The 10,734-nt window shown below is 37.6% G+C and overlaps 1 protein-coding gene and 1 pseudogene across 5 annotated transcripts in view; one reads left to right on the top strand and one right to left on the bottom strand.

Annotated features, from left to right (window-relative positions):
• Window positions 1–10,734, bottom strand: part of MTUS1 (microtubule associated scaffold protein 1) — a 133,908-nt gene that overhangs the window by 101,830 nt on the left and 21,344 nt on the right. The window lies entirely within an intron of this gene.
• On the top strand, window positions 4,320–4,438 carry LOC111743176 (annotated as a pseudogene).

Raw genomic sequence — 10,734 nt, 5'->3', positions numbered from 1 at the left:
TGCAGCCTATATGCTGCAATCCAGCTCACTTTTTCAGTTGGGATGTTAGTTTTAAATAACACAGACTGAGCAAAAGACTAAGCCTAAAACTAAACTTTCAATCTGAATGGGAAAATTTCAGCTCACGACAACTTTGTCCATAGGTAAGTGGCTGTTTCTACAGGAGAACTGCACATGAAATGTTAAAAAGGCCCGGGGCTGCATATCTAAAACACAGCCATTTGGGCCTTGGCACAGGGAAGGCTTTTAGCAGGCAGCCTCCTTGTGCAGGCCACAAGACTAGACCTTGAACTACCCCTGGCAGTTGCACTGAGGCAGCAGAGGCCTCATCTGACACCAGCAAGACAGCAGAGAACCAGTAGGCAGGCACCAGTGAGGCACAGCTGCAGCCACAGGGAAGAGTCTTCGCAGGCCCTTTTATACATTGGTGGTTGACATAATGTTTATTGTTTTGAAATGGCAAAGCAGAAGGCTTCTGCATGCTCTATAGAAAACTAAAGCGTTTCTAGCCTTGAGTTGTTCATTGTAGGTCTGGTAGGCCATGTTAGATGAGTTACCCAAATTCCATCCAACATTAGAAGATAAAGAAGAAATGGCAAATAGGGTAGGCTGGAATTGATGTGGCTCTTCCTGTCTCAAGAGTCGCAACACCTCCCACCACCTACCCACCGACCCACACCCACAGTGTTTCCAATTAGCATTTGTTTGGATAATTAAACATTAGGGATAAATCTCCCCCTAGGAGGTAGGTTTCTTAAGTAATTCCAGAGCAAGAGGCAGCAGAGGCTGCTCTTGTTGCACAAACCTGAAAATGCCTGCTCATGAGTGAGCAGAAGGCGTGTCACCAGGCAGAGCCCACCTGGTGCAGCACGATGGTCTTCGGAAACACTAAAAACTCTTTTGGAAACTAGGTTGTAAGGATATCATTTTCCCCTGCATTACTGTAACGGTGCTAGGGGACTGGCCCATTTTCAAAGTAGTGATTGGGGGCAAGGGGCAAGACGTAGCTCTGTGATCATCTATGTCCTCTTTACACACTGTGTGCTGAACCAATACGACTTCTCAGGCTTTGCAGTTACATGGGAGGGGTGGGGGTGGAAATATGTTCCAAGACTCCCAGTGGATGCCTGAAACTACAAATAGTACTGAATCCTATATATACTATTTTTCCTGTACACATATACTTATGCTAAAGTTTAATTTATAAATTAAATGCAGAAAAATTAACAATAATAAAAATAAAACAATCATAACACTATACTATAACAAAACTTAATTGACTGCAGCCTCTTTCTGATGACCGAGATGGCTACTGACTACAGGACAGGAGCATCTACAGAGGTGAGACATTTGACCATGGGACGATTCAGTCCCAGATGGGATGGTGAGAAATTTCATCACGATACTCAGAATAAAAGTCATAAATTATTTATTTCTGAAATTTTCCATTTAATATTTTCGGACTTCCTCTATAATCTTATTAACCAATGTCATCCCCAACAAATTTAAAAAATATATATATTTTTGGACCACAGCTGACCGTGGGTTACTGAAACCACAGAAAGCAAAACTACACATAAGGCGGAATTATTGTACAGCTCCCTTCATAGAAAATTAGCGCATTGTGCAAGTCCTTTTATAGGTTGGCTGTTTGAAATTCAGAACACTGTTTCCATTATTTAAAAAATATACATAAACAATTGTTAGGTTCTCAGCCTATAGATGACACTTTAATCTATAACGGAGCAAAACTCTTGCCCAACAGTACTGCTATTTCCCCTAGAATTATGTGAAATACAACCAGTGTTACATTTGGGGCTTTAAAATGTCAGAAACACAAATCCTTTGCTGTAGCCACAGCCTTAACAGAAATCTTTTCTCCTATCTCTAGTGGGCAAAGTGGGGACAGTGATTACTCTTTACCCAACCACTCACAGAAAGTGATTTCTTGTTCTGTGTTGCCCAGATGGCAAGGTGCTCTCTATCCTCACTCCCCTCACCCATACCTGTACCCCAGTTCTGCAGGCAGTGACAAGAAAGATTAGACTCCCTCCAGATTTCTCTCCCCCTACTTGTAGCAGCAGTAAAAGTTAAAATAGTCCATTTCAAGGATGAGCAGAAGTGGAAAAAAAAGTATTTGAGGTAAAGATCTTGGTATAAATCCAGAAGTACCTTTACTTTGGGAGAAGCCTACATAGGTAGCAACTAACAGTTCAAAGGCTTAGCAATAATGGAAAGAGACTGACCTTTTTATTATTAATATGAGGCTAGTTTGGAACCTTAACCACTAAAGAGGTAAAGACCTTGGAATATAAGCACTTGCTATACTACCCCTCAGCACAGGCTGTTTTGCTACAATAAACTTCAGTGGCTAGGGGTGTCGGGAAAGAGCCCTGCTCACATCTCTGGTCAACCAGGACCCAGAATGACTGGAGTTTCATCTCAACAAAAACTTCCACTGTCACCAGACACTGGGACAGGACCACAGCAAAGTTTCTACTCATCTTAAAGCTTTTGCTTAGAAATGATGTACCTCACTTGGGCTCGTATTTCACCAAAGCAGGCTATAGGACAATACTTAACCTCAGGAAAGCTGGGAAGTGAAATCTTACCATTTGCCCAGGAGTGAGAGAACCAGAAATATATGTGCAAAGAATTAAGGTAGTAAAGGAAGAATTTATTTCCATTATGAACTAATGTCAACATTCAGTATGGGGTTCAGCATACCAAATTGGGACCTTCACTAAAATCTTCCATGAGTGACACTATAGTTCCTCTGCCCAAATCTTACCATTCTAGCCAAGATCATTTATCAGTGATTCACAATTTTCAGGGAAGAAAACAGGGGGGGAATAGGAATAAGTGAAGGCTTCTGTCTGTCACCAGCATCTGATTGTTCTCAAAACGTCAGGTGGTTTTATTCTCAAAACTAACTGTGGCACAGACTGGCTGATCGCCAAACTCATTTCCTTTTTTTCCTCCATGAAACTGAAAGCACAGTCTATTAGCAAAACCAAGTCTAATCAGTATCAGAGCAATTTTAAGAACAAGATCAGAAACTTGGCAACTAATGGATAATTAAACATCCACAGAGTACCAGATGCCATACGCCCAGTACACAAGTAATCACCATCCTTGAATAGCCACTGAAGAAATGGGAAACTGTATCAATCCCACCCATTTCAAAGGCCACATATAAGTGCCATTCCTTCATGAGATTTCCTCCTGTTACTCCTACACAATAAATGAAAAAGATCTGACAGTTGTATGACACTGACATTTTAGATTATACCAACTAATAGCAGCCAATATGACTGTTGGGCACAAAAAGCTATTCTAAGTGACCGCTGTGTTCTACGCCTAGATGACAAGCAGCCCATTTGGCAGCATAAAAGTTGAAGATCCAATAAGGATGTCTCCAGGAAAAACACAGAACTAATAAACACTGGAAAGTTTTAACCAATTGAAAAATTGATCTGAGAGAAATCCGAGAGTGCTTTTGGAAGATGTAAGCTGTTCTTGCCAGATATTTAAAAAAAGAAAAAAAAAGTAAATAAAAAAAACCAAACAGCTGTACAAGAAAGAAAGCAGCGTCACTTGGGTCACAGAGACTATTCACATAGTTATATATTTGTTTAAAATATGGAAGTAAGTAAAAGATTGGAGAGGAAATACGACTGCCTCTGAGGACAGAGTAGGCTGTTCTTTTATATAATCCTTTTATTAGTACTACTTGCTTCTTAAACTCTGAGCATATGATAAGAATTAAAGAATTATGTAAGAGGATTATTTTGAACCTTTACTATCTATCCTGTTTTCTGCTTCCATTAAGAATCATCTCACCAACTGCGTCTGCTATCTTAGTTCCTTTTTAAATCCTAAATAGCTTAGCTCATCTCTATCTGAGCTTTAAAAAAAGCTCAGAGTGAGACTACAGATAGGGCTCTGAAGAAACTGGCATACTTGAGCTGCAAGTGGCCTTTTTCTGAACCAAAAACTAGTGATTTATTCAGCTACTGCTCTATACTATTTATCCTGATTAGTTACTGGAACCTGCTCACTTGAAGCCAACATTTTTCTCCTGCTAACTTGAACCACTTTGGAGGATACCTATGGAACTTCAAGGTCAAATGTCAAATTCTGCTCTACCTGTATGTCAAAGTGAAGTTGTCTTATAAAACACATCCTAATATAAGAAACATTAAATGCAAAAATGTGTGTCTTAGACATGATGAAATACAGCAATTTATTAAAACGAAGCTCAACACTTCAAAGTCATTGACTCTCAGCGTTAGAAGAGACCTTAAAAATGACCTAGGGTCTACGGCCATGCCACACTGAATATGCCCGATCTTGTCTGATCTCAGAAGCTAAGCAGGGTCGGGCCTGGTTAGTATTTGGATGGAAGACCACCTAGGAAGACCAGGTGCTGTAGGTGTTAGGGAAAAAAAAAGATCTATAGAATCTTAACGCTAATCTGACATTTAAATCCTCTTAGACTATAATTAACCAAATCTCTGCCTACTCCGGAGAACTTGCCATGGTTTTAGGCAGTTCCTACTCACCGCCCCCCACCTCCTGCACCCCACCCCGCCCCCGGTCTAGACACTCCCTGTCCAAAATACTATAGTATTGGGGGTTCAAAGTCTAGCCACAGGACAGAAAACCTGCAATAAGTGGCAAAAAAGAAAGACAAAAGTTTATTTCTGTCTCATGCAAAAGTCCACGTAGGTTGTCTAGGATTAAGGGACCTAGCTGTCAGGGACCAGGCTCCACCTTTCGCATTCCTCTTCAGCAAATTACCTCAACCGATGGGCCAAAATAGCATTACCTATGTTTCATCAGTAAGGCAGAAGAAGGGTGAGGAAGCAGCAAGTATGGGAGCTACTGCATAGACCACCACATTTATGCCAATGGCCACACCTGCCTGCAAAGTAGGCTGGGAAATGGAAACCAATACAGGCTACCTTATCCAGCCATACTTACAACAGATCCAATGCCTTACTCTACAGAGAATTGCTCTTCACTAATAAGAGACTGTAATAGATAACCTCCATGGTTACCTATTACATTTCAGTAGAGGTTTTCTCTAAACCAGGATGCTTTAAACTCAGATCCATTCTCAAGGTACCTTGCTAGACTTGGGAAAAGATCTTTAAAACAGATGGTCTTTTCTTAGTTTTGACATAGATGATGTAGTTATGACAACTATGACAGTGGGCTTATAGACCCTAAAAAATAGTTCTGGATCACTCCGAAGCATTCTGATGTAACAGAAAAGTTTAGTTTCTTCTCAAAAAAAATTGGTCCATCAAGATTGTCAGTCTGGTTTTGCTTCTTCAGTGAATACAAGTTCTTAATGTGATTAATGGAAGTCACATTTTTGTATCTTGGACTAAAATTTGTATTCAATCTAAAATTACAGACTGGTAAAAATAACAAAATAAATACAATTAAAGATACTATCTGAAACATGTATGTGATGTCTACCATGTGCTGGGCACAGGTTCTGGGGCTGCTACAGACTGGATTAGAAGCACCTATGTAGGAAGTGAGACATAACAATGAGTTAAGTGCCTAAGGAAAGGAGCAATATACACAGAAGTAATGAACAGACCACAGTTGAGAGAAGATTTACGCTTGCTTAGGAAGGTCAGTGGAACATAGCAAGCAGAAATGGAGGACCGGCGATGCAGCCAGAAGGAACACACTGTCTTTGAAGTGTGAAGCGATTGGAATGGTTGGAGACAGAAGTGGCCACGGGTGGGATAAAGGGCAGCAGACGGGTAAAGCTCAAGAGTTTGGATTCTATTCTGGGAACAATGTGAGTCTGCCAAAACTGTTAAGATGGATACTAACTCTTTGGTTTGGCTGAAGTGTGGAACATGTTCCAGTGAGGGAAGACCAAGGGCAGGAAATTGTAGGAATAGATCTGAACTAATACAGCAGTGGTGAGATAGAAAGGAGACGAAAAGCCAGATGAAGATGAAAAGATTCACCTCTGTGTCATCTGCACTGAGCAGTGGAGAGCCTGGCACACAGCAAGTGTCCAATACATAACTACTGAAGTAAACTTTATTTTAAAAGACTATTTCGCTTATATTCGTTTTCGGAAGAAAGCTACAGCAGACAATTTACAGAAAGCTGCATAAATAATCACATCCTCACTATACAAAAAGGATTTAAGCTGTTAGCATAAATTATAGGAGTTTTATAATATTTTCTCTCTTTTTAAAAATAAACTAATACGAGTTTAGGACACTAATTCTAGGTGTGCTAGGTGCTAAAAGGATTTTTACCCATTCCAAACAACAAATAAAGGAGATATTCAAAGAATGATTAAGAGATACAGGTTAAAATGGATCATTTATTAAGCATAGAGACAGATACTATTTAGCTTAATCATCCAAGGAAAATAATTCACTTCTTTCTGAAATACAGAAACTTAGTTTTTATGTGGAAATACTACTCAACAATGAACACTATCAAAGAAACTTTGTTTATGCCATGGTAAAACAAAAATATCGCACCCCCTTTCCCCATTCACTCCTCAAATCACATGAGGTCTATTTAAAATATCTTTAAGACACTGTATTTCACTAGTTAGAATAGTTTTAGAAATAATCAAGTATTCCCAAGTTTCCCAAAAGTAGACAAAAGCTACCCACCTCAGAAAAAAGAAAAAAAAGTTACAAGACCATCAGCAGGTTACAGAGAGTGTACTCAAAACTCATTCAAACATGCCAAAAAAAATTAAAAATCATCCAAAGAAAAATAACTATTGTTACTAATAAACAATTAACTAATACTCTGTTTAAACCTCCTAAGTAAATAAAGTTTAAGTGTATGGTTGCATTTTAATGAGATTTGGCATCCAAAAACTTAACCTGTTAACAGTACAGCATAGTCATAGATAATTCACACTATGTAATTAAAAGTCTTTCAGGGAGACAGTGAGAGTTGGGCCCTAGCTGATTATGATAAAGACAGCATCACTGAAGAAAAGCTCCTAGCTAAAGTCTGCTAGAAGATTCAACACAAAGCCAATTAACAGACCCACTGAAGTTCAAGAACTCTGTTTCCTGGACTTTATTCCAAAAATATACTTTCATTCCAAGATTTTCTGGCTTAAGAATTTCCTAAAAACCTCAAAACCAGCATATGGAAGGCCCTACATATTCACAAACTCTTAAAACTGCATTCCTGAAAGCTTAGTAATTTTACTGAGTAAAATATTTTAACATTTTTCTTTTATAAATACCTGTTTCAGGACATCCTATATTCATTAAACATATCATAAAACAGTAGAAATACAGTAGAAATAACAAAGTTAAGTTCCCCTAATCCTCATATCTTGTTGCTAAGATAGTGTGAAAAGCAAATTACCAGGTTAAACATGCTCAGAGCATTTTAAATCATAAATATTTGAATAGTTCTAGTTTTCTTCTACTCTGCCTCATCCACTTATTCTTTGTTCACACACACACACGCACACGCACACACGTGCATGCAGAGCTGTAAACAACAAATCCAAGGATCTAGACACTTCAGATGACATAGTAAACTAAAGTTTACATGAAGTAATTTCCTACACACTCCATGCTTTGCAGAGGTAACCAGAAAGTGACCATGGTCAGTTGTAACAATATATTAAATTTTTACATGTAGCCCTAATGAGAGTTTTTGTATTTGACAAATTAAGCTCAAAACAAAGCACCACATTTAACTCTTTTCCTCTGCAAAAAAAGTCATTAGAAGTGTATTCACATCTGTTCTTAATAATCCTTGCATTTTCACACATTTTAGAATTTGTCCTGAAGTAGGGGTACTTCAATATATCAGAAAATGTAAAGAGGTGAAAAGTATGTAAGATTTTAAAAGCAGCTTATTTAAGAAAGTATGTCTTCTAAAACTTCATCAACTCTAATGTTTTGCTGAAACATCCCAAATCAATTACACCAAGGTAACTTATTTACTTTCCTCAGAATATCAAAATTGATGGCTGTGAAAGTAAGCAAGAGAAGTATTATTCAAGTTATTTGCCCTCTCCCCCAAAATTGCTTTTGGTTGCACCTAAGAGACTGTCTTTTCATACGGCAATGCAGAAACTACAACCAGCCTAAAATAAATCCGAACACCAGACCATAAAATGAATCCTCTCAGGAGACCAAGGTTATTCAAAGACCAACTCGGCCTTGCAGCAGTAATACAGCCAAGTGTCATGAGTTTTGTTTTGTTTTTTTCCAAACTAAAGAATTTTCTTTGGATTCTCTGCCAACAAAACATCAGACTTTCTGAGGCTTAGAGGCGGAAAACGTATATGCAGATGTTTCTTGGTTATTCTGTACATCCTTTACAGGAAAACCCAAAACAAAACAAAAATGTAAAGTAAGCAACTTACTGGTCTGTCCAGATCTACTCTGAAAACAGGAGGGACTTCTCCTGTCAGATTAAATCAGCATCCACTATTACCGGGTGGCTGCTTCTGAATTAAAGAAACCAGAATACTCCAGTGATTCGGATAATAAAAAAGAGAAAAAAAGGTATTGAAGGAAAGATGTTAAGTATCTACATCACAGTAGGAACTCAGATTTCAGGTAAAATTTTTATTAATCTATCTACAACTTTACTTCTCATTACCTATACTAATAAATTCTTAGGAGTTGCATATCCTTTAAATTTAGAAAGTTCTAAATACTCAGAAATTCTCAAATAATATATATGTAAAAGAAAGTTCCAGAAAGATTCAGTACCATATCATTACAATGGTTCACCACCACCCCATCAAGTGGTAAGGGAGGAGGTACAAAAGATCTTTCACATTATAAATTTGCTCCATACATTTCTACATTTAAATATTTATAATTACTTTTGGAATCTTAAATACCAAAATATTAAAAAATATATAGTTATACCCCAATGAAATAAGCCACATTTTTTTTGTGGACTATACTTTTCTGATCGACATTTCTTTCATAGAAACAAAAGATCTGGATATTCAGAATCTTGGGCCAGCTATCTGTTCTTCGCAACATGAATAACTAGTGTCATCAAAGCTTGTTACTTTACAAAATATTCAACGCAGTCCCTAAATAGATAGGACTTTCAAATTCCAACAGATCGTCCAATTCAAACATCTAAAATACATGCCAAGAAGTCCTGCATGCAGGCAATCTACACAGTCTACATACTACAAGAGATAAACTTCTCCTGAAATGAGACACGACTCTACCTAACAAAGATAATTTTGCTATTCGGCTGTAAAGAGGGCCCATTCATGGAAGAGGGGTTGACGAACACTGATGATTGATTCATCTTCCAGTGCTTAAAGTATTTGGAGTTCATTTAATCCAAACTATTTATTCTATATATGAGAAAACTGTGGTGTAGCAAGAATAAGTTGATTTTTAGTACTTCTTTTATTGTATAGCTCTAAGAGTCAGCATTCACACTATATTCTATGGAAAAGAAATCCCAGAGGTACCATTTAAAGATGATGGTAATGGTGCCCTTAAAACTGTCCAGCGTAGCAGCCCCCAATGACTTCCAAGTTCATAAAACTATTTAGAGAGAGAACCAGGATTAAAAACTCTTATCGGCAGCCCCTTTGGCTCACCACCATCCTGCCTCATAAAAATATGTGAAGGAGGGGATGCAAAATGCGATGGTGCATTTAGAATAAAAATCTAATTTTTATCCTCTTTAAAAGTATGTATGCATTTAACCACTTTAGGCAAAATGGCATGAGTGGCACAGACTAATCTTGTATTAAGAACATAAAATATACTAAAAGTAAAGGCTGCAGAAACTAAAGACAAGCCTACAGGACAAAACAACTTTAAGAAAATATAAAGTGTCCTACATCAATATAATGTATTGAATCAATCTGTGTCCCAAAGTTACAAGTGAGAACAAGAGTAAATACGTCACTTGTATTATCCAAACCTGAATCCCTATTGCTCTCAGTCTCCCACTGACTACACCACAAAGGAGACAAATAAAGGGATTCATAATTACAACTGTCATGTGCATGTGCTAAAACAAAATTATCTGGTCCTACTTCCTAATAGAAGAGGCCAGCTTCATTTGTATGGATGTCATATCAAGTAAAGCACTTTTGGCTACAATCGCTGATGCCAATTAAGATAAGAAACCAGTACATGCAGTTCCCTACTAGGTCTCGAAACAGATTAAATTTTTCTACAGAGAAATTATGCCAAAAACTAAACGCCATATGTTCAACGTTTTTTGCAATCCAGTTGCACTCAATGATACAGAAGGCACTAAGTAAAAACATTTCAGATCATTACCTAGTAGAGTAAATAAGCAGAGTAGTTCTTCCAATTTCTGAAACAAAGAAACAGAAGGATGAGACAGAAACAAAATGGACACAGGTCTTTGAAAAAGCAGTGGCATAGGAACTTTATGAAGATTATATAACAAGACTATTTTATTTACTCTATAAGAGAATTAAAAAGAGATTAAACCTCCAAAAATACATTCATAAGAAAAGTACCTACTCTGAACTAAATCATCCTTCCTGCTTTCTAAGCATGTTGCAACAAACATACACACACACAACTTTTTCCTCCTTTCACCTGCTTGATTTGAAAACTTAACTTAGGCTGAGAAACCATTATTTGTTTTTATGCCCTGAGACACCAGTGAGTATCCAAGAAAAATAAAGGTATACAGCAAAACTCAGAAAGATTAGGAATCAGATCCTAAAGGAAA

The sequence above is a fragment of the Pteropus vampyrus genome, unplaced genomic scaffold (genome assembly GCF_000151845.1).
Source record: "Pteropus vampyrus isolate Shadow unplaced genomic scaffold, Pvam_2.0 Scaffold108, whole genome shotgun sequence".
Lineage (NCBI taxonomy): Eukaryota > Metazoa > Chordata > Mammalia > Chiroptera > Pteropodidae > Pteropus > Pteropus vampyrus.
This window is presented reverse-complemented; position numbering and strand designations above follow the sequence as displayed.